The following is a 6,592-nucleotide window of genomic DNA, read 5'->3' on the forward strand; positions in this document are numbered from 1 at the left end:
ATAAAAGATTTAAGCAGACGGTTAACAGCTTTGACTCATGAGACAAACATGGAACACTGAAGATCTACACATTTATTTTTAAGCTTTTTATTTTGCATTGGGATGTAATCGATTAACAATGTTGTGATAGTTTCAATTGAACAGCAAAGGGACTCAGCCATACATACCCATGTATCCGTCGCCCTCAAACGCGCCTCCCGTCCAGGCTGCCACATAACATTGAGCTGAGTTCCATGTGCTATACAGTAGGTCCTTGTTTGCTGTCCATTTGAAATATAGCAGTATGCATTCAGAACTCCCTAACCATCTCTCCCCACTGGGCAATCATATGTTCGTTCTCTAAGCCTGTGTGTCTCTTTCTGTTTGTAAATAAATTCATTTGTATGAAGAACCTATACATTTATTAAAAAAACAAACCTCATACTAAGTCATACATGAAGCAAGTCTCAACAAATTTAAATGAATCAGTGAAATACAGTCCATGTTTTCTGACCACAATGCCATTAGGAAGACGAAACAAAAAACCCCTTTCCCCAACATTTGAAGATTAATAACACATTTTCCAATGACACGATCAAAAAATAATAATGAAAACATTAAGATACCTAGAACTAAAATACAATAAAATATTACACATCAAAATTGTACCATAATTTTAAAAAAGCTATAAGCTGTAGCTAAAGTAGTATTTGAGAAAAATTTATAGCCTCAAGAGCTTATATGAGGAACAAAACAAGGCTGGAAACTCATGACCTAAGCATTCAAAACTGAGAACTAAAATAAGAACAATAGAATAAACTCCAAGACCAGAAATTAAGTGGAAAAAATTGTATAGTACAAAGGATATACAAGGCCAAAAGTCAGTTCTTTGAAAAGACTAATAAAATGAACAAATTTGGGAAACAATTAAGAACAAAGTTTGGAGACAAAAATAATCAATGTAGAATGAAAAGAAGGGATATAGCAAAAATTAAAAAGTAGAGATAAAAAAGATACAAAGTAATACTATGAATAGCTTTATATCAGTGAATTTGAAAACCCAAGAAAAATAGAAAAATATATTGACTATTTCTATAAAAATAGACAAAAATTGACTCAAGAAGTAATTGAAATTTCAAATAGCTCTGTATCTATTAAAGAAATTGAATTAGTAGTTTAAAATCTACCACTCCCTCCTCCTACATCATCCCAAACTAGGCACAGATGACTTTACAAATATTACAAAATATTCAATGAAGAGACAATTCAACATTATCCAAACTTCTCTAAAAATGGAAAAAAAGATAATTACTGCCAACTCATTTCATGAAACTAGTATAACTTTGATACCTTCCCCTCAAAAAAAAAAAAAAAAAAAAAAGACAACGTGAAAAAGGAAAATTACTGGCAAATCTCACTGATGAACTTGGGGTCCCCCAAGTTCAAATATAGGCAGTTTGAAGCCAGCAATATATAAAAGACAATCATCATGACTGCATTTCTCAGGGTACAGTTTAAGCTGCTATAACAAAAAAACCTCCAAACACAGTGGCTTAAAGAAGACAAGGTGTATTTCTGTCTCACATCCAGATGTGAACGGTTCGAATCTACCATCTCCCACACATCCAGGATTGCAGCCATATTTCTGTCAATACTTCCGGTCGGGTGGAGAGGAAAAAAAGACACATGGCATGACTTCAAGGAGATGGTAATACAAACTGCACTCACCACTTCCATTCATACCCTTTTCCTCCAGATGTAATTACGGGACCACATCTTGTTGCCGGGGACACTGAGAGATGTGGACTTCAGCTGGGTATGCGTGGGGTTGGCTACAAATCTTGGAGCTCTGTTCTTGAAATGGAGAATGGCTATTGAGGGATAGTCAGCAGCATTTCCCAGATAGACTAAATTAGGTTTATGCAGAAATAAACCTGACTTCCCTAATTCATTGTTAAGTGAACGTTTGTTTTTTTTTTGTTTAGTTGTTAAGTCATGTCTGACTCTTTTGCGACCCCATGGGCTGTAGCCTGCAAGGCTCCTCTGTCCACAGGATTTCCCAGGCAAGAATATTGGAGTGGGTTGCCATTTCCTTCTCCAAGGGATCTTCTTAACCCAGGGATTGAACCTGTGTCTTCTACATTGCAGGCAGATTCTTTACTGCTGAGCCGCCAGGGAAGCCCCAAGTGAACATCAGGGAATGTATTAATATTATTTGCAGTATCTCCATAGATACATAAGAAAAAAAAAGCACTCAAAACGAAACACTTATGATCAAGATAAAGCTGCTGTTACTAAGAATAGCAAGGAACCTTAACTGATAAAAATATATGATAATAATAATAATATCTGCCAAGAAGTGCCTGCATCATGTTCAGTGGCGAAATACTAGAAGCATTCTTTTTAAACTCAGAAATAAGCAAAGATGCCTGCCATCACTGATTCTATTCAACCCAAGGAATTATGTTATAAAAATTGGGAAGGAAGAAATAAAACTGTCATTCTTCACAGATAAGACTGTCTACAATAAGACTCGTTAGTAACAAACTCTCCATAAATTATAATAAGAATTTCCATCCAGGTTGCCATATATATAAGTGCAATCTACAATGTTTGACATTTTTCTATGTATAAGCAACAAACAGAAAATGACATTTTAAAAAGTGTTAGCTATAATGACACTGAAAGTAATAAGGTATCAAGGGATAAATCTTACTTTAAAAGTGCATGACATTTCTTGGGAGAAATTATAAAATTTTATTGAAAGCTATAAAGAAGAAATATGACATGTTAATGGTAGGAAGATTGAAGGATGTTACCAAGATGTCAATTCTCTCCAAATTCTTCTATAAATTGAACAGAATTCTAATCAAAATCCTGTCATAGTTTTTCTTGGAACTTGACAAGCTGATTCTAAAATTTCTGTGAAAGAGCAAATGGTTAGTGACAACTGTAACAACTTTGAAAAAGTTTGAGAGGAGACTTTGCCCTTCTGAATGTAATGACCTAACACAAAATTTCAGTAATTAAGGTAGCGTGCTGCTGGCTCCAGGGTGGATACATAGACCAATAGATGGAGAAGCTAGGAACAGACTCACACACTCATAGACACCCTTGCTGTGGACAGCTCAGCTGCAGCTCACTGGGGACAAGATAGGCAGTTATCCTCATTAATGGTGCTGCTGGGATGTCCCTGGTGGTCCAGTGGTTAAGAATCTGCCTGCCAATGCAGGAGACATGGGTTTGATCCCTGGTCTAGGAAGATCGCACGTGCTGCAGAGCAACTAATCCCAGGCACCACGGCTACTGAAGCCTGTGCTCCGCGACAAGTGAAGCCACCGCAATGAGAAGCAAAGGAGAGCAGCACCCACTTGCCACAACCAGAGAAGGTCCCAGCAATGAAGACCCAGTGCAGCCAAAGAATGGAAACAAATAATTAAAAATGGTGCTGGGGCTTCTCTTGGGGCTCAGTGGTTAAGACTCCCCTGTCAATGCACGAGACGCAGGTTCGATCCCTGTTTGGGGAAGATCTCACTTGCTGCTGGGCAAATAAGCCCGCGCGTCACAACCACTGAGCCTGTGCCCTAGGGCCCAGGAGCGCAACTCCTGAGCCCAAAGTGCCACAGTTACTGAAACCTGTGTGCTCTAGAGCTCGTGCTCGGCAATAAGAGAAACCACGGCAAGAAGAAGCCCGTGCACCACAGCTAGAGAGTAGCCCTTGTTCTCCACAACTAGTGAAAAACCTGTGCAGCAACAAAGACCCAGTGCAACCAAAAATAAACAAAATTTTAAAAATTGTTTTAAAAGTGGTCTGGAGTAATTGGTCATGGAGATGGCGAAATTAAATCCTTAATCTCATGAAAACTGAAGAAATCTTATTTTACTACAGCCTAAAATCCATCCCGAATGTTTAAGGACCTAAATGTAGGAAACAAAATTTTAGAAGCTTTAGAAGAAAATGCTGTAGAATGTCTTTATGAAATTGAGAATAGAGCAGAACTTCGTAAGCAAAACTCACTCCAGAAGCACAAGTTATTAGGAAAGAAATTTAAATCAGACTACATCCAAGTGAAAATTTTATGTATTAAATGTCACAACTGATTATAAGACATGTCTAAGGGGACTGGAAGAAAGATTTGTAATGCATATAGTAAATTTAAGTTTGAAAATCAGAATATATAAAGAACTTTGCCAAATAAGTATCCGAGAGTAGAGATGTGGACAAGAGATATAGCAAGATAATTTATGGAACAGGAATCATCAGTGTCTGATAAAGATGTTCAACCTCACTAGAAACAAGTTAATATAAATTAAAACTGCAACGAGATGCCAATTCACACCCATGAAGTCGGCAAAAGAATAAAAAGTCTTACAAGGCCAAATGTGGGCGAGGGTGTGGACCATGAGGATCCCTGAAAAATGATTTCTCACTTTGCATTCAGGTGAAAGATGTAGGTGCCTGACAGCTCTGCTGTCCCTCTTCTAGAGAAACCTCATCCATCAGCTTCAGGTGTCCATAAACATCCACAGCAGAACCATTTGTAAAGCAAACATCGCAAGCCTCATGCATATCCAGTCACAGGAGATGGGATAAATGTACTTTGATGCAGTCATATCACACGATATTACACACAAGCAAAGATAACTGAACAAGAGCTATAGGTTAAGCATTTTCCAGCACACTGCTGGGTGGAGGTGATGCTTCCGGAATGCTAAGGCCTGTGGTTGGGAGAGGGAGCTGACCTAAGCAGCCCCTGGATAAAAACTAGGACCTCTGTGAGCACGATCTAGGGAGGTGAGTTGGACTGAAAATGAGGAAGGGTTTTCTAACAGGCCCGGCTGCCCAAGAATGGAAGAGACTGTCCCCTAAGAGAATGAGTTCTCCATCATCGGAGGTATGTGAGTTGGACTGGGCAGCTGCTTCGTGGGCCGAGCCTTGGACACAAGAAGTTCAGAGGCAGGGCTGGATACAGATGGCCTCTATGATCCCTCTGCGCGTGCCCAGAGGCCCCGTGCTTCTGTGAGTCAGTGAGCTTGCACAGTGTGGTTAAGAGAGGACCGAATGAATAATCAAACCGTGACACATCCCTGGATGGAACTGCTCACTAACGGAAGGGGATGGACCGTGGGCATACAACAGCACGGATGGAGCTCAAAAACACGCCGAGGGAAAGAAACTGTGTGCAAGAGGCTGGATACTGTGATTCCATTTATGTGAAACACTAGAAAATGCATGATAATCTCTAATGATAGAAAGCAGATCAGATCTTCTGTGTGGGGGGTACGGGGGTGGGGGAATGGATGCGCAGGGGTGAGAGGAAACCTTCCACAGGAATGGGAAAGTTCTCTGATGTTTGTTGTCTCGATTGTGGTAGAGATTTCATGCATGTATGTATTGGGTTGGCCAAAAAGTTCATTTGGGTTTTCTCTAAGATGTTATGGAAAAACTTGAATGATCTTTTGGGCCAACCCAGTATCTGTGAAAATGAATGGAACTGAACACTTTAAATGGATTCAGTTAATGTATGTAAACTATGTCTCAATATAGATAATTAAAAACAAAAGAGAAAAAGTGAAGAGGCCTGGACAGGAGGCCAGTGCTGCTTATCTTGGTCTTGATCACATGCACAGGAGCTTCAGATGCCCCATCTATAAAACGAGAGTGTGCTTCCAGTGTAATGGTTACAAGTGCATCGAGTCACCCTGGACAAATTTATGAACCACTCTGGGCCTCAGTTTTCTCATCTGTAAAGTGGGGGAACAATAGAGACACCACCAGCCAGGTTTAGAGCAGTGGTCACCTCATTGGAGGCCCACAGAGACTGCTACTGCCCTTCTTGCTTTGCAGACACCCGGTGGTGGTCAACCAGGCTGCCTTACTCCCTCCATTTATTCTCCTTCTATCCCTGCCCTGTACTCACAGCCATAGGGCCACCTGCAGATTGGGGCCATCCCAAGATGTTCTGTGGTCCTCAGGCCTCTGAGTCACTCTCATTACAGGTTATAGGTTCCTCAGGGGCAGCTTCTTGTCTTCCTGGTTTTGTATCCACTGCAGTGCCAAGCCCAGAGCTAGGTATTCAAGTGGCATATAATGGATGCTTGCAGAATGAAGGAGGGATCTGGGTGGCCCTAAGTCAGGGAAGATTTTGCTTGTGTTGTCCTGGAGATCGGCTTTCTCAACCTGGAGGGCAGGTACAAATTTATGGCCGTCATGGCCATGTACAGTTGAGTAGATTGTTCACTGCACAAGGAAGTTCCACCCCAGGGGACAAATGGGGGATAAAACACAGTACATATATCCTCTCCAAGTCACGTGGCCATCTTCATTGGCTGTGTCTTCCCAAAGAGGTGCACTTTTCTTTTTTCTTTTTAAATAAACATTTTATTTTGGAATAAATTTAGATTTACCAAAGAATTGCAAGGACAGTGAGAGAATTCACCATATCCTTCAACAAGTTTTCCCTTATGTTCACAGCGTTTATATAACCACAGAACTTAACCTTGGTATAATACTATTATTTAATTTCAAACTTGTCTTGGAGTTTACTGCCTTTTCCATTAATACCTTTTTTTCCCCTTTGTTTCAGGATCCAGTCCAGGATCTGATACTGCA

The sequence above is a fragment of the Dama dama genome, chromosome 22, assembly GCF_033118175.1.
Source record: "Dama dama isolate Ldn47 chromosome 22, ASM3311817v1, whole genome shotgun sequence".
NCBI lineage: Eukaryota > Metazoa > Chordata > Mammalia > Artiodactyla > Cervidae > Dama > Dama dama.